The sequence below is a fragment of the Mus musculus genome, chromosome 7, assembly GCF_000001635.26.
Source record: "Mus musculus strain C57BL/6J chromosome 7, GRCm38.p6 C57BL/6J".
NCBI classification, from domain to species: domain Eukaryota; kingdom Metazoa; phylum Chordata; class Mammalia; order Rodentia; family Muridae; genus Mus; species Mus musculus.
In genome coordinates, this window is record NC_000073.6 from 60,252,011 (window position 1) to 60,272,243 (window position 20,233).

A 20,233-nucleotide genomic window follows, 5' to 3' on the forward strand; every position below is an offset into this window, starting at 1 on the left:
AAAAATGGCTATCTTGGCAAAAGCAATCTACAGATTCAATATAATCCCCATCAAAATTCCAACTCAATTCTTCAAGGAATTAGAAAGAGCAATCCCATTGCATACACTAGCAAGATTTTGCTGAAAGGACCCAGATATAGCTGTCTCTTGTGAGACTATGCCAGGGCCTAGCAAACACAGAAGTGGATGCTCACAGTCAGCTATTGAATGGACCACAGGGCCCCCAATGGAGGAACTAGAGAAAGCACCCAAGGAACTAAAGGGAACTGGAACCCTATAGGTGGAACAACACTATGAACTAAGCAGTACCCTGGAGCTCTTGTCTCTAGCTGCATATGTATCAAAAGATGGCCTAGTCGTCCATCACTGCAAAGAGAGGCCCATTGGACTTGCAAACTTTATATGCCCCAGTACAGGGGAATGCCAGGGCTAAAACGGGGGAGTGGGTGGGTAGGAAAGTGGGGTGTGTGTGTGGGTATGGGGGACTTTTGGTATAGCATTGGAAATGTAAATGAGCTAAATACCTAATAAAAAATGGGGGAAAAAAAAAAGAAAGAGCAATCTGCAAATTCATCTGGAATAACAAAAAACCTAGGATAGCAAGAACTCTTCTCAAGGATAAAAGAACCTCTGGTCGAATCACCATGCCTGACCTAAAGCTGTACTACAGAGCAATTGTGATAAAAACTGCATGGTGCTGGTATAGTGACAGACAAGTAGACCAATGGAATAGAATTGAAGACCCAGACATGAACCCACACACCTATGGTCATTTGATCTTTGAAAAGAGATCTAAAACCATCCTGTGGAAAAAAGACAGCATTTCCAACAAAATGGTGCTGGCACAACTGGTGGTTATCATGTAGAAGAATGCGAATTGATCCATTCCTATCTCCTTGTATTAAAGTCAAATATAAGTGTATCAAGGAACTCCACATAAAACCAGAGACACTGAAACTTATAGAGGAGAAAGTGGGGAAAAGCCTCAAAAATATGGGCACAGGAGAAAAATTCTTGAATAGAATAGCAATGGCTTGTGCTGTAAGATCGAGAATTGACAAATGGGCCCTCATAAAACTGCAAGGCTTCTATAAAGCAAAAGACACCATCAATAAGAAAAAAAGGCCACAAACAGATTGGGAAAGGATCTTTACCTATCCTAAATCAGATAGGGAAGTAATACCCAATATATATAAAGAACTCAAGAAGGTGGACTCCAGAAAATCAAATAACCCCATTAAAAAATGGGGCTCAGAGCTAAACAAAGAATTCTCACCTGAGGAATTCCAAATGGCTGAGAAGCAACTGAAAATATGTTCAGCATCCTTAGTTATCAGGGAAATGCAAATCAAAACAACCCTGAGATTCCATCTCACACCAGTCAGAATGGCTAAGATAAAAAATTCAGGTGACAGCAGATGCTGGCGTGGATGTGGAGAAAGAGGAACACTACTCCATTGTTGGTGGGATTGCAAGCTTGTACAAACACTCTGAAAATCAGTCTGGCGGTTCCTCAGAAAATTGGACATAGTACTACCGGAGGATCCCACAATACCTCTCCTGGGCATATATCCAGAAGGTGTTCCAACTAGTAAAAAAGACACATGCTCCACTATGTTCATAGCAGCCTTATTTATAATAGCCAGCAGCTGGAAAGAACCCAGATGCCCCTCAAACGAGGAATAGATACAAAAAATGTGGTACATTTACACAATGGAGTACTATTCAGCTATAAAAAGAATCAATTTATGAAATTCCTAGGCAAATGGTTGGACCTGGAGGGCATCATCCTGAGTGAGGTAACCCAATCACAAAAGAACTCAAATGATATGTACTCACTGATAAGTGGATATTAGCCCAGAAACTTAGAATACCCAAGATATAAGATACAATTTGTGAAACACATGAAACTCAAGAAGAACGAAGACCAAAGTGTGGAAATTTTGCCCATTCTTAGAATTGGGAAGAAAACACCCATGGAAGGAGTTACAGAGACAAAGTTTGGAGCTGAGAGAAAAGGATGATCCATCTAGAGACTGCCATATCCAGGGATCTGTCCCATAATCAGCCTCCAAACGCTGACACCACTGTATACACTAGTAAGATTTTGCTGAAAGCACCCTGCATAGTCTCACACTTGTGAGACTATGCTGGGGCCTAGAAAACACAGAAGAGGATGCTCACAGTCAGCTATTGGATGTATCACAGGGCCCCCAATGGAGGAGCTAGAGAAAGTACCCAAGGAGCTAAAGGGATCTGCAACCCTATAGGTGGAACAACATCATGAACTAACCAGTACCCCGGAGCTCTTGACTCTAGCTGCATATGTATCAAAAGATGGCCTAGTCAGCCATCACTGCAATGAGAGGCCCATTGGACATGCAAACTTTATATGCCCCAGTATATGGGAACGCCAGGACCAATAAAATGGGAATGGGTGGGTAGGGGAGTGGGGGGTGTGGGGGACTCTGGGGATAGCATTGGAAATGTAAATGAGGAAAATATCTAATAATATATATATATATATATATATATATATGTATATATATATATATATGTATATATATATATATATATATTATGTCTGGAAAAGAGCCTTAGTGTATCCATAACATTGGCCTGTAAACAAATCTGTAGAGTATTTTGATTATGGTTAATGTGGAAGTGTCCTACTTACTGTGATCATCACCACTCCATAACAAGTGACACTGGATGGTACCAGAAATCACGAGGGTCAGGCTATGAGGAATGAGTAAGTAGGAAACATCCACCACTGTTCTCTGCATCAGTTTCTGCTTTCAAGTTCCTACCTTCACTTATCAGTAGGATTAAACATGAACTGGATAATGAAATACATGATTTTCTTTCCAAGTTGGTTTTGGTCATGATGTTTTATTGAGATGACAAGAATCCTAAGACAACAGGTCAATAGGCAGTGTGATAGAAGAAATTTATACTGAAAATAACATGGGTGAAATATATTTTTTTACATTCCCATTTACTTTGTACTTTACAGGATTAAGTGGCTATCTGAGAAAGAGAGAGGCGTATTCTGAAAGAATCTGAATTACTCAATGTCTGTTTTTTTTGCACCAATGAATTGTTGCTATTAATCATGAAGGCACACTTTAATAGATGGCAACTGTTCATCAAACAACCCCTTGTAAAATGAGTTACAACTTATGAAATCTGCCATAAAGGAGAGTTAGAGGTATCTGCTCAAATTGCAGGCAGTTCCCCTGAAAGTGGTTTCCTCTAACCAGTAATTATGCAAGGTTTATGTAATATAAAACAGGGTTCATGGAGCCCCAATATTTTTCCAAGCTTCCTTGGCCTTGAACATTACTGAATCCTACTGAAGTATGAGCAAACACTATCTCATATCAGGGGATGTTTCAGGTAAGGGAAAGAACCCAATATGAGGGGACTTTTGTAAGACTTCAGGGAGCCTTAGCTCACTGGGAACATCCAAGTGTACCACTTGGAGCCAAGATTGATGCAAAAAGCAAGAGGAATTTATTGTTCCAGTGCACTGGGCTCATCCCAGACCTGAAGGAGAGGCATCAACCCGCAGTACCCGTTCAGCAAGTTTTTTTTTTTTTTTTTTTTTTTTTTTAATATGGTTTCCAGGGGCAGAACAGAGCATCAGCAACTAGTCACACTGTGCAGAATAGTGCACCCTTTAAACTGGTTGGTCTTTAGGGAATGAGGTGACAAGGACTTCCCTTGTCTGAGGTGAGCAATGGTCAGCCCTGTGGAATGTGTCCCCACCCTCAGGTCTGTTCCCACCCTGTGGTCTCAGAAATGCTAATTAGCCTCTCTCTTTCAGAGGGGTGAGTGTTTCATGACCTTTCCAAAGTTCCTATGCTGACCTTTTCACTGTGATGCAGAGATTTTATGATAATCCCACACTCCCAGTAAATTTCATGTATATCATCTATGGCAGGAATTTTGCATGGGAAAAAACACAATGTTAATCTATTCTCCATGTGGCATTGTTTATTGAGCTTTCTTGTTATATCACTAGTGGCATATTCTATACAGTAGGTAGTGAACAATGCAACTAAGGCTGGGCTGAGTCCTCTATCTAGAGGATATGCCAGTCCTAAGTGATTATGAGGGAATTTACCCTGCAGGCTGTTTTCTTTTACAGAGTTTGGTCTGGTATTCCTGCTTGAAAAATTGCAGCCTGCCTTGTAAATTAAGAAATGCCCTGAGAACTGCAACCCTACAGGTGGAACAACAATATGAACTAACCAGTACCTGGGAGCTCTTGTCTTTAGCTGCATATGTATCAAAAGATGGCCTAGTCGGCCATCACTGCAAAGAGAGGCCCATTGGACTTGCAAACTTTATATGCCCCAGTACAGGGGAACCCCAGGGCCAAGAAGGGGGATTGGGTGGGTAGGGGATTGGGGGGGTGGGTATGGGGGACTTTTGGGATAGCATTGAAAATGTAAACGAGGAAAATACCTAATAATAAAAAAAAAAGAAAAGAAAAAGAAATGCCCTGAAAACTATTGGACGTTTAGAGAAAATTTCAATATCCTGAAGTAACATTAACAGGTTAGAGAATTGGCAAGTTCATGAAGAGTATGTACCCACTGTGTTATAGTAGGAAAGACACACATGGCCAAGATGGCTGTTCAGTATTACTTATTTGTTTCAAGAAATATTGCAGTAATAATGTGCAGACAATGTTCTCTACAGTAACCTCTTATTCGCTGGATAATTTAGGTAAAACAGAGTGAAATGGAGGTATTATTTTACTGTATTACTATATTTAGTATTGGTTGCTTTATAGTACTACATAGTATTATATGTATATATACTATATTATATATTACTATATTAGTATACTTACTTATTACTATATTTACTATATTAATCTATATAAGTGAAGAAAAATACAAAGATGAAGGGAAGGAAATAAGAGACTTGAGAGTGTGGCTGTTTAAAGAATTACAGTTATGTGGATTAGAAAGTAATAGAAGATAATGGAAAGGGTAAGTGATATAATTACTATTATTAACATGCTTTATTTGTAGGTAGCAAGCTGTATAATATCTATAATATGAAATACCTACTTTCAAAATATTATAATTCTTGAATAATACATATGAAAAACACAATGTAATGATTCAGATAAATCTGCGTATAAAGAAAACTGTTCATACAAATCATTTCTTCATAACAGACATTTGTCACACTCTGGAAAGTAGAATTACTGTATGTCTATGTGGATCTTTGGCAGAATCTTGCTTTATGTGCATGACACTGAATGTGAGCACATCAATGTGCTCTCTGTGTTTATCTTGTTCCACTATATGTGTAGAACTTACAGAAGAACAACAAAATTTTTTTCCCATTTTTCAAAATTCAAATAAAGTAGTCAGAAAAATAATATTTAAATTTGAGAATGAACTCTTAGGACAGCTTTATACCTGGAGTTGTAAGAAATTGTAGGGTTCTACAATGTGTTTATAAGTATGGATGTTGAATTATATACACTTGGTACTTTTTGGTATAATATCAAAATATGTAGGCTGGATATATTGCTCATTAAGTAATATTCTTACCTTTAGATATGAGCATATGAATTTTTTTCTCTATGATATGGAACACCAGATATAAGGGCATGGTCCCTGCTGTTTATGTGTCAGGGGCCTCATACCTGCTAGTGCATGCTGCTTGGATAGTGGTTCAGAATCTGAGAGATTGCAGGGGTCCAGGTTTGTTGAGATTGCAGGTTTTTCAGTGAAATCACCTTCCTCCACAAATTCTTCCAGCCTTGCACCAATTCAACCACAGGGTTCCCCAGCTTTTGTCCATTGGATGAGTGAAAGTTTCTGCTTCAGTCTTGGTCATCTGCTTGATGTGCCTCTCAGAGGACTGCTCCTGTCTGTAAGCAGACAACAGCATTAGTAATAGTGTCAGGTCTTGGAGCCCCTTGAGATGTATCTCAAATTGTGCCGGTCACTTTCACTCAGTCTTTTATCCATTTTTGCCCCTGCAGTTCTTTTATTTTTTTTCTGAATTTATTCTCTTTTTATCTTTCTTTTATTACATATTTTCCTCAATTACATTTCCAATGCTATCCCAAAAGTCCCCCATACCATCCCCCTCACTTCCCTACCCACTCATTCCCATTTTTTTTTTTTTTTTTTTTTTTTGGCCCTAGCGTTCCCCTGTACTGGGGCATATACAGTTTTCGTTTCCACTGGGCCTCTCTTTCCAGTGATGGCCGACTAGGCCATCTTTTGATACATATGCAGCTAGAGTCAAGAGCTCCAGGGTACTGGTTAGTTCATAATGTTGTTCCACCTATAGGGTTGCAGATCCCTTTAGCTCCTTGGGTACTTTCTCTAGCTCCTCCATTGGGAGCCCTGTGATCCATCCAATAGCTGACTGTGAGCATCCACTTCTGTGTTTGCTAGGCCCCGGCATAGTCTCACAAGAGACAGCTACATCTCTGGGACAGAGTTTGTGACTGTGGAATGACAACCTCATCCCTCCACTGAGGCATTATCTTTCTACTGGAAGTGGACTCTACAAGCTCCCTCTCCCCAGTGTTGGGCATTTTATCTAAGGTGTCTCCTTTTCAGACAGGGAACTGTTGGGAGCTATTTAGGCAACGCTATTGTCCTGATCTCTGAATTGGGCCTCTCCCCCCAAGAAGAAAAGAGGGTCAAAAGCAGGCCACCGACACACCGCTCTGAGAACAACCACAGATTGTTCCAGCCCTAAGTCAGCGCCGGATGTCCTGACTTCAAGATACCCTGATACCACCAAGTTCCTGCTTCCCCGTGTAACTGCCTAAGAATGTGCAATTCTATTGCCCCCCCTCCCACTGATAAATACTTCTCCTTTTGCTTATATTGCCCCATCCCTCCCGCTGATAAGTATCTGTACTTCCCTGTTTCCTTGTGCAATTCTACTGCCCCATCCTTCCTGCTGAAAGGCACTTCCCCTTTTGCTTGTACATTTAAACCTCGGGCCTGGCAAAAACATTTGGGGGCTTTGATGCATTCCAGAACGGTTTCTGTGTCGTTATTCGCACAAGGCCCTCGTCTCTCTCTACCCCCCATTTGGTTATTAGGAGGAGGTCCTCTCGAGATCCTCGAATAACTGGACCTGCTGGACGGGTCAGGGAACTGTCTGGTCTGGCCTCAGTGAGTGAAAAGTCATCAAACATTGAGGCTCCAGGGAGTGGCAAGTCCTGGCAGGATATGGAGGGGTATCTTCTTGGAGAAACAGGAGTAGGAATGGGATCCGGAACTGTCAGAGGATGAACCAAGAAGGGGATAATGACTGAACTGTAAAAAACAAAACAAAACAAAACAAAAAAACCTAAACAAACAAACAAAAAACAGATTAAAGATAATTTAAAAAAAAACTCTCCAACAAGTAACTACTCAGAAGTGCCACGACACTGATGCTCTCTGCATGAAATACATGTAGCTCAGGCAGCTCAGAACTAAAAATTTCTTTAATAACTTAAGAAATAATTTCATATGCTTATCAAGATCACTAACCTATCCCCAAACTTCACCTAATTCACAGTTTATATCAGAAATCAGAAATCCCCAAATCACTAAAGCTTCACCTGTGTCCCAATGTCCCTGGTGCACACAGTCCTGTCTGAACTGCTAGAGTAGCCACCAGGCCCCCTTATTGTTACTCCATTCCTTTAATATCATTTTACCTTTGTTTATTTGAATTTTCTCAAAGAATCAACCAAACCAGGAGCTGGTTCTTTGAGAAAACAAGATATATAAATTCTTAGCCAGACTCACTACAGGGCACAGGGACAGCATCCTAATTAACAAAATCAGAAAGGAAACGGGAGACATGACAACAGATCCTGAGGAAACCCAAAACACCATCAGATCCTTCTACAAAAGGTTATACTCAACAAAGCTGGAAAACCTGGGTATAAATGGAGAAATTTATAGACAGATAACAGGTACCAAAGTTAAATCAAGATCAGATTAATGACCAAAACTGTCCTATATCCCCAAAAGAAATAGAAGCAGTCATTCATATACTCACAACTAAAAAGAGCCTAGGGCAAGATGGGTTTAGCGCAGAGTTCTATCAGACCTTCAAAGAAGATCTGATTCCAGTTCTTCTCAAACTATTCCACAAAATAGAAACAGAAGGAACTCTACCCCATTCATTCTCCGAAGTCACAATTACTCTGATACCTAAACCACAGAAAGACCCAACAAAGATAGAGAATGTCAGACCAATTTCCATTATGAATATCAATGCAAAAATACTCAATAAAATCCTTGCAACCCCACTAAAATCAGGGACTAGACAAGGCTGCCCACTTTCTCCCTACCTATTCAACATAGTTTTTGTAATCTTAGTCAGAGCAATTAGACAACAAAAGAAGATCAAGGGGATACAAATTGGAAAGGAAGAAGTCAAAATATCACCTTTTGCAGTAATATGATAGTATATATGAGTGACCCTAAAAATTCCACCAGATAACTCCTAAACCTGATAAAACAGCTTCAGTGAAGTAGCTGGATATAAAATTAACTCAAAAAAGTCAGTGGCCTTTCTCTATACAAAGGATAAACAGGCTGAGAAACATGGACAAAGTTTGGAGCTGAGACTAAAGGATGGACCGTCCAGAGGCTGCCCCACCCGGGGATCCATCTCATAACCAGCCTCGAAACACAGACACTATTGCATATGGCAGCAAGATTTTGGTGAAAGCACCTTGATATAGCTGTCTCTTGTGAGGCTATACCAATGCCTGGGAAACACAGAAGTGGATGCTCACAGTCAGCTATTGGTTTTGCAAAATTTATATGCCCCAGTACATGAGAAACACCAGGGCCAAGAAGTTGGACTGTAGGGTAGCAGGGAGGGGGTATTGGGGGCATCAGGGACAACATTTGAAATGTAAATGAAGTAAATACATAATAAAATTGGAAAAAGAAAAATTTTTATGTTAGAATTAAAAAACAGTGTGACCATTCCTGATAGAATGGCAAAAACTGTGTGAGTTACAAAAACGCATACAGTGAGCATTCAACATGAATTACAAGCACGTAATTTGAGAGGCAAGAAGGATAGACTTGGGGCAAGTTATTGGTCAAAAAAGCATGCAGTCTAAGTTGGGCCTGAGTTCACTAATCTTGTGATCTAGGAATAAGGTAGCAGGTTTTCTATGGGCTCCAGGAAACCCTAAGCTTACAATAAAGAACAAATATTTTTATTTTAAGAACAGAGAATGAATGATTAGCCACCTTAGCTGATCTGAACTTCAAAAATAAGATGGAGATATGCAAACTGCTCTTGAGTAAGTGCAGATGATTGTCAACCAAGCACAGGCTTTAACTTGCTACTATAGACTTGGACTATTCAAACTTTGTTAATCAATGACTAAATAATTACTGGTTTAAGGTAACAAATATAGATTTTAATCTGTGTTTGAAGATTATGTTTTGCTAGTGAGTGTCTCTAGGACATGTGTAGTACAAACACTTTTGTCTTAATTGATCTAAATAGCTGTTGAGAGAAAAAACAAATTGCTGAAACTTGGCAGTTGTTTCAACCATTCTGTTTGTTTGTTTGTGTGTTTGTATGTTTGGACCCCCATATCCTGTCTTATCACTGCCTGACATAGGCAGCAGTTCCTGTCATTATCTGGACCAGCTTCCTGCAGCTGCTCTTACAACTAACTCATGCCATTGTGACTTGCAGACTTCTGTAGTTTGCTCTGCAGTGTCATAGTTGGTCTTTGACACATACATTAATGTTGGACACATCATATTGCATGTCAGGCACTAACATTGTGTGCAAAAACTTCGCTAATTTTCACAGAATCATTCCTCTTATATCCTCTTCAATTCTTCAATTATCCTCTATTTCAACGTCTGAACTGAGTCCAATAATGTCCCAATTGATGTATCTGGCCTCTGCTGCTATCCTATTAACCACCCTACTTTTGTAATTTAAACATACCCCTTAGCTTATATCTAGAAAGGTCTATAGAGTTCAAAAATCTCCAGAGGTGGGGAGTATTATTGTACATGTGAAGAGTGTATATGGTTGTGCAAATTACAGTGGAAACTTCCCAAACTACTTGTAAAATAGTTATTTACTTATTTTTATATTTCTCTAATGCCATCATTTTCTATGATTAGTTCTCAACTTCATACCAACTAATGCATCATTCTATCTGTGTTATGCCTTTATTGTACAAAATAAATGAATAATGTCTTTGAGGAGCCACATGGCAACTACTCACTGTCTTCCAGTCAGAAAACGTAGATGTAGATTATGGCTGATGGTGAAATCTGAATTCAAGAATTGCCAGGAGAGTGTCTCCTTCCAAGTTCATGTGGTTGTTTTTTAGGTTCTAATCATGAACATTCAGGATTAATTCCCGTGTTAGTAAATAAAATATTTTAATAATTAATGCAAATTATTTATAATAATCATGCATGTTAAATTATTTTTTCCAGACAATTGTATATGATGGCTTTGATAACAAAACTAGTCAAACAACTGATAAGAACAGAAATTTATGATTTCATTCATATATTAATAAAATGTAAGAAAAAATGAGGCTATATGGAGAGCTCAGTTCATATATTGGCCATTGTGCACACAAGATCTATGTACAAGCCCTGGTTAAATCATATAAATATAAAAATCTGTCAAGCATAAGGCTAGTGAAATATAGTTTTATAGGATTCGGAGGTGTAGTGATGTGTCTACAAAAGAAGTCTTCTGAAACACAAGATTAAGGCAATGGAAACATATTTATTAATTATCCAGTAATTGCATCCTTTGTTCTGTATATTTTCCCAGGATGAGATTTTCAACACATCACCTATAGCTTGGGTTGATATATTTATATTTATCAGGAACACCCAGAACTAAAAATGCAGAAAAACAAACAAACAAACAAACAAACAAAAAAACAAAACAGTACAAACCAAACCAAAGAAAACACAGTTAATATATTTAGAGACTTTCCCAGAACTATGCACTTTGAAAGAGTGCATCTTCTTTTTTTTAAACAGGCAGTGTTGTATACTTGTTGAGTTTTATGACCTGAATAATATTCCCATCAGTAATTCAGTTCTGTTTTGGGCTGGTGGCTCACTGAAGACTGATAGCCTCTCAAAGAGGTAGAATTAAGAGTTTGTTTATGGTTTAACTCACAGTTGGTGTACCCAAAATAATATACTGCATTTAAATCAGAAGTTAAAAAATTATAGAATTAATAAAGGGAGTATAGGATGACAGCTGTTAAGGTCTTATACTCTTAAAAGCCATGTTAATATATGTATGTATGAACACTCATGTTTATCTTACCACAAAACAACAAGAAATATATAGAAATCTTGTGTGAGATTATTAAATTATACAAGTATGTTTCTTATTGTTTCTGGCCATGGCAATGTAAAATAACCCAATAAGCTGATCCACTATATTTATAAATTTTTTTCCCATGTAAGTCTAGGTGGTATTGCAACTTCCATGGGGATGTTAACAGTGTACATAGAAACAATTGGCCACAGGTTTCACCTCATTAGATGCCTGCAGTTGGGATATGCTGCAATACAGAGTATATGAGCATGCATACCCTTTCATATACCATAATCCTTCCTTCTTGTTATATACAATAAATAACTTTATACAATAATCTGGTTCCTTGATCTAGTTGTGTTAAAGAAATTTACAAAAGTTCCAAAAAGACGCAGTACTTTCCATCTGAGCTAGCAGAGTCCACTCAAACTCACTTTATATACATGAGACTATCCTTTAATTTGCTTGTCATTCAAATTTGATCAAGCCCTGATGCTTAGAAGAACACAAAGAAAAAGTGATATATATTTCAACAGATAAAGTTATCCATAAGTATAAGGAGACAGCTTGTTAGAGAAATATTTTCTAGTGGCTAGCAGATTGGTGGATGAAAACTATTATGTAGGTGATAGTTTCCTGCATCTACTCTGCTGAAATGAACCTAGAGAGACAAGACATTGCAACTGGTATATTCATAATATTCTTTGAGCCACAATTTTCCCCATCTTATCCCATTTCTAATCACTAATATATATAGTAACACAAAGAAAAAAAAACAGCCATTAAGAAAGAAACGGAGAAATCATAGCCCGCAGAAATACATCTCAGCAAATGGAGTGATGTATTTTCAAATCATGCCAGAAGTGACTATCATCAAGAATATGTAAAACTGCAGTATTACATTTACAGAGGCATGACTTACCTAAAAACAACATGTCCATCTATTCAGTCAATAAATATTAAACTTTGCTATTTGTGTAACACCATCAAAAAATTGGTGAATATCTGGATAGTATTTATATAGAAGAGGCACAATTCTACAGCTTTCAAGTATTTTTTTACCATGGTTCCTGAATACAGCCTGTGTATTGTCCAGTAGAAATTATTATTTAGTTTAAATAGGCTAAGTACTGATGGTGTCATGTCTGTAATGCTACAGGGTTGTATGTTTATCTAACCCCTTCTTTAAATTTCTTTCATAGTTCCTTGAAGGAGAGTGCTTGATGTCCTTGGTTGATTACTCATACCTACAACCATTGTGGATAACAATCTGTAGGTTTCTTAAAAAATTGGATATAGTTCTACCTGACGATCTATCTATAATCGTCCTGAGCATATACTCAAAAGATGCTACAATGTAGCACAATAATACTTGCTCCAATATACTAATAGTTCTTTCATTCATAATTTCTACAAACTAGAAACAAACCAGAGTCGCCTCACCTGAAGAATAGATACACAAAATAAGGTAATTTACATAATAGAATACTCTAAGCTACTTAAAAACAGACATCATGAATTTTTCAAGCAGATGGATGGAACTAGAAATTTTCATACTAACAGAGGTCACATGGATGCAAAAGAATATGCATAGTGTATACTCACTGAGAAGTGGATGTTAGCCAGAAAGTATAGGTACCCATTCCATATTCAAAAGGAGCTGAAGGAGAGGGTAAGAATAAGAGAGGGTCCTTGAATATCACTTATAAAAGGACAATAAAACATTCTTAGGTGCAGATAAAAGGAAACGACTTGGTGGAAAAGGAACTTGCAAAAGAAAGAATATCATAAGTTGGATAAATGGACATGTTTGATAAATTGTTATAAACTCCTAAGTTCTAGTCAGGCTAGTGCAAACTGACTTCAAGATGCATGTGTAATATGTTGCCTTTGCTAACTTTATTTAAGTTACAGCTATTTGAAGAAACTGATTTATACAAAAAATCTGTGATATCCTATAAATGTGTACTATAAAAAATCAATAAAATAAATATTATCCACCCTGTGTGGACCCTACTTATGGTTTAATATTTTATGTTTGATGTTTGATCTCCAAATCATAATTTAAGTTTAAAATTTAGTAATGTGAAAGCTGTAAAATTCTAATTTTATAAAGTCCAAGGTATAAACTTGTAAATAGAATTAAGTCAAGACAATTAATGGCCAGGTACCTTATAAAAGGCTAAATTTGTTAGTGTTGTTAGAACTATGCTTTCAGTTATATCAGTTACATAAGTAATTTACTAATTGGGAAAAGCTTTATTTCATCTTCTGTAGATGTTTTCAAGAATTAATCTGAAGCAAAAAACTAAAACAAGTAAAGTTTGTTTAAAATGAGGTAAACTTAATTGGTGGCCCTCAAAACTCTTTGGAAGTAACAGAGATCTGCTAAGTATTGCAGTAAAGTGTCTAATGAAGAAAAGAAAGCCAAAATAAAAAAAAAATCCAAAATTAAGATTCTTTAATAGTTAACAATTCCAGTTTCTTGCAGCAGTTCTATGAACATTTCCAAAGAAGAGGATGCCACCAATATTGTGGTACTGGTAACTGTTAGACAAAATTGTCCTTTTCCTCTAGATCCTGTTTGCCTCACAATGGTGATCCAGTCTCTCAGGTTGTTTGTTTGTTTGTTTGTTTGTTTGTTTGTTTACATCAGGACAATCTCTCAGATCTTGTGGGTCTAGAAACTTAAACCTGATGCTTCCTTCTGTTGCAATTTAAGAAAACAATGTTCAGATAGTGGTAAACTATCTTATTTCACTTGATACAAGGAATATTTTGTATAGACTTCCCATTCAAATTATTCTGTCAGAAATTTGATGATATTTATGGCTAATTTTAGCCTTATCATTTCAGCAACTGCTGCCTATTCAGTAAATTTCATATGTAAAACAGGTCCTGATTTTTCTTTTTTGTTTGTTTGTTTGTTGTTTGTTTCTTTTAGTTTTTCTAGAGCTTCTAGGTCCCCTGAAGAGAAAGGAAGACAAACAAAATGGTTTATTTAGGTCACAGTTTTCACTTTAAACAGATAAAAATTACAGTGTAAAAATCCACTCCAGATAGCATGTTGCTATAGTTATCTAAAATTTTACCTTTCACTATTCCCTTATTTAAAGAAATTGCTTTTCAATGACTACTCTCTGTAATCATCCATTTGTATGTCATGAAAAATGATCAGACTGGGGAAAAAGGGTGATTAAGATTCACAGTCATCTATAAAATGGAACGCAGGGCCCCCAATGGAGAAGCTAGAGAAAGCACCCAAGGAGCTGAAGGGTTCTGCAACCCTATAGGTGGAACAGCAATATGAACTAACCAGTACCCCCAGAGCTCATGTCTCTAGCTGCATATTTAGCAGAAGATGGCCTAGTCATCCATCACTGGGAAGACCTAGGTCTTGCAAACTTTATATGCCTCAGTCCAGGGGAATGCAAGGGCCAAGATTCAGGAGTGGATGGTTAGGGTAGCAGGGCTGGGGGAGGGTTTAGGGAACTTTCAGGATAGCATTTGGGATTTGAAATGTATATAAAGAAAATATCTAAGAAAAAAAAGAAAAAAAAAGATTTATCCAAATCATAGGATCTGAAAAAGGAATTTCATGTGTGAACTTTAATCAATGGAGTTGGGATAAACTATTAATCTGCTAGTGATAAAGCAGTGAGTAGGAGTATAGTCAGAAGCTCAAGTTGTAAAATTTTCCTTACTTGTCCTTTACTTATAGCGTTAAAACGTTAAAATCCTTCTCACTCTGCTAAAATAACTCTGTTCATTATATATTCCAGCTTTTTTGATAGAAGAAAGAATGGTTCAAAAATCTGCCTTTGCTATTATTCACAGTCATTAGCATTTTCCAGCAACTTATAGACAATTGTTAGCTTACCTTTTTTCTTTTATTTATCTATTTTTTACACACTCCAGATTTTATTCCCCTATAGTCCACCCTCCGACTCCTCAATATCCTATAACTCCTCTCCATTCCCTGTCTCCAACCCCCCTTCCTCCACCCAACTAGACTTTTACAATGAGAATTTAAATACATGTTATGAATTGTAGTAATGCTAAATTATAAAAAAAATACTTTTATGCTGAGGTTTGGTCTGATGGGGTGGGGTGAGGGGATGGTGACATCCTATTTGAGACAGGGGAGGAAAGGAAGATGGGGAGGGGGTGGAGGACAGACCGGGAGGTGAATGGTGATTAGGCTATATAATAAATTAATAGAATGCATAACTGTAAATATTATGTAATAAATATAAAAACATAAGGAAAAAATTCCGTGAATTGTGAGATTGTTCGACCTGTTACAGGTCATAAGGAAGTGGACTGCAGATAAGTATAACTGTCAATCATAAGTCTAAGCTTATACAATTACTGCCTATTCCTAAGCGTCTCTCTCTCTCTCTCTCTCTCTCTCTCTCTCTCTCTCTCTCTCTCTCTCTCTCTCTCTCTCTTTCTGTGTGTGTGTGTGTGTGTGTATGAGTGCACATCATCTACTAGTCTCAGTACTGCTACTACTTTCTGAAATACTAAGACCAAGGAGTGAAAATTTCAAATATACCCAGAAGTTACAGATTTTCCACTAAGTACTGCATCTATGCCTTCTGTCCTAGTTCATATGTGTCCCAAAAGATTTCTGCTCAACTGTCAGGCACCATGGAGAAATCAGCTATGGACTAAAACTGCTCTAAAATATTCTATACTACATTCACCCTAGACAGTTCTACAAAACCAGAAATCTGTGGAGTGGCTGAAATTTGATGTAACCTATCCCAGCTAATGTGGTTGCGAGGTATCTATTTAGAATGTGTCAATGAATAATATGCTTCCTATGACCCTGGACACATTGTCTTAATCTTTTCGTGGCCTTGGACCAGAGTTCCTACCTCCTGTGTCCTGATAATGACACCCTAAGTTTAACTGAGAAGGAGTTACAGAAGAAAGTGCATGACCCTTGATAAAAATACTATATCAGTAGTCCAAATGAAACTCCGCCCCCCACTTTCAGAAGAACTACTACCCTTCTCATTGCAAAAAAGGGAAAATGACTACCTGTGGTGACTATTGGCAAATCAGTGCATATATAAGCTTTTAGAGTCCTTTTGTATCACAAATATTTTGGAAGAACCATAGTTACAAAATTTGAAATGAACAGCCAACTCAGTATAGGGACTATGATCTGATTGGGTGGCTAACTTCATGGTTACCACATTTTTTCAGTGTAAAGGATATTTTTCTCAGTCCTACTGTTTTATGAATCCAAATATATATTTGTAGATGTTGATGTTTACTTCCTTTGTATCCCTGCTACCTCGGTGATAAAATAAAATAAAATAAAATACAGTATAAATACTAAGAGTACTTTCACCATACTCTGAGTTAAGGATTCAGAATATTGAAATCAAATGTGGGGAATGTAGTAAGCTACTGAACTAGAGTTACGACACCTTATTAATGTATTCCTAAATATGCTTTATGTAATAGAGCCCCTATGTTCCATGAACCAGTCATCAATTGCTGTAAATTTCAACTCAGAAGTAAAATTTAAGTGCCTGATCATTTGAATGCTATCACTCAGCTTCAGTAATGAATTCTGGTTTGGTGTATATAACCCTAAATCCCTTTCTTTATACATCATGTGTCATATTATTTTTGGTTTTTTTTTTTTGTTGTTGTTGTTGGTATTGTTGTTTTCCTTAAAAATACCAACAAGCAGAGGTGAAGGGTGCTGCCTGCTCCTCTGCTTGTGACAGTCCCACTGATGGTAAATATGACAGTATTAGGCTTCTTTATGATCATGTGATTTTTTTCTTTTCAAATACTTTATAAATCTTATATCTCCTAAGTGGTTTTCTTCACTTTCTATACTTAACTATTTCAAAGGAAATTCAATCAAACTGGGAGAAAAGAAATATTGAATTACTTTTTAACTCCTAATAAACCATTCAGACAAACTAAATTATGAAATGTTAAATGATTTTTAATAAAATATTTTCAAAAATGGATCAAAAAATTTCAAACTTTATGGTCTTCTATACAATTTTTGTATCTTTTTTGTTTTTAGCAGGCTTAATCTTTGAAATATATTGTACTCTTTGTTGTTATCATTTGTGTTGGTCATTCCAAAATACAGGGTATTTGTAGAAAAAGGTGTTTTATGTACTTTCAAAATAACTCCCTGAAGGTGAAAAAGGCAGCTATTAGTAGTTTTCATTGGGAACAATGGAGAAAACTTTAAAATATAGGTTCTAGTGCAGTATGATAGAATTTTTTTTTTAAGATTTGAGGCAACATGTAACTTAGGGTATAGGTCAATTCATGACTTTTGATTTGCATTTACATATGACACTGTGCAGCAGGTCTACCTCCTTGTGTCTCAGAGCGATTGATATTAAGCATGGCATAAAGATGTCTATATGTCTAAGTATTTAAGTAGATCCATCAAATGACAGGGACATAATTATTATTGCATTACCACATTTGAATTGTAAAGATTATTTCATGTATCCTTTCTATTTCTCTCACTACCTGCTGACCTCACTTCTTCCTAAGGGGAAAGATGATTTCAAATGTACATATTGATGTAAATTCTATTTTAATACCTTGAAAAATAAAATCAGATTCTGTCCTTAACATACAAAAGACCAGTGCAAGCTTAACCCATAAAGCTTAGGGACTCTCTAACTGTGTGTGTGTGTGTGTGTGTGTGTTTTCACCAGTTCATCTTTATGAGCACAGAAGTAGGATCACAGAAATAACACAATGATCAATCAAAATAGAACGTGAGGCATTCTGATCTTCTGAAACATTTGTGTCGGTAATAGTCTAAAATCATATTCACATTCTGTTCTGATTCCATTTTCTAGGAACTATAACATATTTTGTGAGAAAACACATGATATTTTTATTATTCATAATTATCCACACTTTAACCTCCTTTGTTTTATTTCTCTATAAAATAAGCAAGCTGATGTATTAATCTGCCATATTATTACTTCTCCTTTACAGGAGCATCTACAGACTAATACAAAAGACCTCATCTGCAATACCAAATCTCACTTAGAAAAGTGAGACAGGTGTACAGGAATATTTTATTTGTGCTCCTTTATGCTATCATAATAATATAACTAGAGTTAATCCCCAAAGTAGAACTACAAAGGAAGTACATTAAATGGGAGTTGTTGGCATTTTATCTAGGCTTTGCCCCTCAGTTACTTGGCAAGAGGCAGATATGGCTGACTCACTAGAAGAGGGGCTGCTTTCCCCCTCCTCAGTCTTCTGCTCTCTTGGTCTTGCACTTTTCCACTTGTACCTGCTCATTACCTTCTCTTTCCCCATTCCCTTCCCCCTCTCTCTCCCCGTGCTTATGGCAGGCCTCTACTCTTATACTATTATACTCTCTCCCTCCCCCTCTCTGCTTTTCTCTGTATTTACATCCCCCTGAACTCCCCACCCAATTCCCTGAATGATCTCTGTACGATACTATACTATACTATACTATACTATACTATACTATCTTCCTATCTTGTGATATACTATCTGGTAACCCAGAGGAAAGGAATACCTCAGCAATGGCCTGCAGAGGCACCACTTACCAAACACCTTACCATGTCTACACCAAACATATTCCTTCCCTTTTTTTTTTTCTTGTTTTGTTTTATTTTTCAAGACAGGGTTTCTCTGGCTGTCCTAGAACTCACTTTGTAGACCAGGCTGGCCTTGAACTCAGAAATCTGCCTGCCTCTGCCTCCCAAGTGCTGGGATTAAATGTGTGTGCCACCACTGCACAGCTTCTTAACTTTTTATAAAACACAACACTGGTGCCAAAGGACTGGATTTAGACACTTGAAGGCTCACATTCCCCAATGCTACATGGAGAGCCATCTCTTGTTAGACCTGTCCACATAAACTTTGGAGAACAACTAAGCTGGTCAGTGTAAATATCTTCTGGTCTCAAGGGAGGTTTATAGAACTTGGGGTCACCACTTTGCTGTCCTTGAAGACAGAGACATGCAATACTTAAGACTGTTCTTCTCACTAACCCTTCATTCTAGGACATTTTCTCTTAGGTTAGATTTTTCTCTCTTGTCTGAGGCAGTCCCTTTCCTGATGCTGCAAAATCCTAGGCACCATGATTCAGTGCATTGGCCTAGAGCCTAGTCCCCAAGTTAATAGCTTGACCACCTGGTGATCTGACCCGACTGTCAATCTCTACTTACTAATTTTATCCTCAAGACTTGTAGGGGTAATTAATAACTCTATTCTCATCTAAAGTATTAGTCTTTGCAGGCTTGTTCTCACATACTGGGGTATTTCTAGGTCTGAGTCATAGTACCCAGCAAGCAATATCTCTACATGGCCTTTAATTGGAAGTCTCAAAATAATTCTCCTTCTGTTGCTCCATATGATTTTCCCCTCCTTCCGTTATTATCAGCTGTTTGCTCTGCTCTTGCTCTGCTCCCTGTACTGGTTTGCCACCCCTATCTGATGCTGCAGCAGAAAAGCAGCTCCCCACCAGCCCCACTGCAGTTCTCCATTCTGCCTGGAACACTGTTCTGCTGAGAGACTACTTTCCTGTGCCTACTTGACCCTCTTAGCTCTTGCACTCTGCACATCTTCCAGCTGCTACAGCCTGATTTGTGAAGAGACAGAAAGCTACTTCAGGTGCTTCCCTTACCCACCCAACACAGATTCTGACAGCCTGGTCCTGGGCTTCCAGCTTGGAGAAGGAAACTTGGGCTGGCAGGCCTGGCCTTGCTGTACCTCTTCATTCTGCTCCTATGGAAAAGCTGCTCTTCACCAGTCACCTTGCCCTTCTGAATTCTGCCTGGGACACTCTTCTGCTGAGTCACTGCTTTCCCTGACAACATCTGTCCCAAACCCCTTTCTCATACTC

The 20,233-nt window shown here is 37.6% G+C and overlaps 1 protein-coding gene and 1 long non-coding RNA gene across 2 annotated transcripts in view; both read right to left on the reverse strand.

The window, feature by feature from the left end:
• Positions 1–20,233, reverse strand: part of Snhg14 (small nucleolar RNA host gene 14) — a 1,177,441-nt gene that overhangs the window by 979,274 nt on the left and 177,934 nt on the right. Inside the window, exon 4 of the long non-coding RNA NR_146211.1 lies at positions 5,675–5,902. This is a non-coding gene — a long non-coding RNA (small nucleolar RNA host gene 14). The remainder of the gene's footprint in view (positions 1–5,674; positions 5,903–20,233) is intronic.
• Positions 1–20,233, reverse strand: part of Snrpn (small nuclear ribonucleoprotein N) — a 467,683-nt gene that overhangs the window by 269,516 nt on the left and 177,934 nt on the right. The window contains exon 4 of the mRNA NM_001349690.1: positions 5,675–5,902. The gene's annotated coding sequence lies outside the window, so the exon portion shown is untranslated. The remainder of the gene's footprint in view (positions 1–5,674; positions 5,903–20,233) is intronic.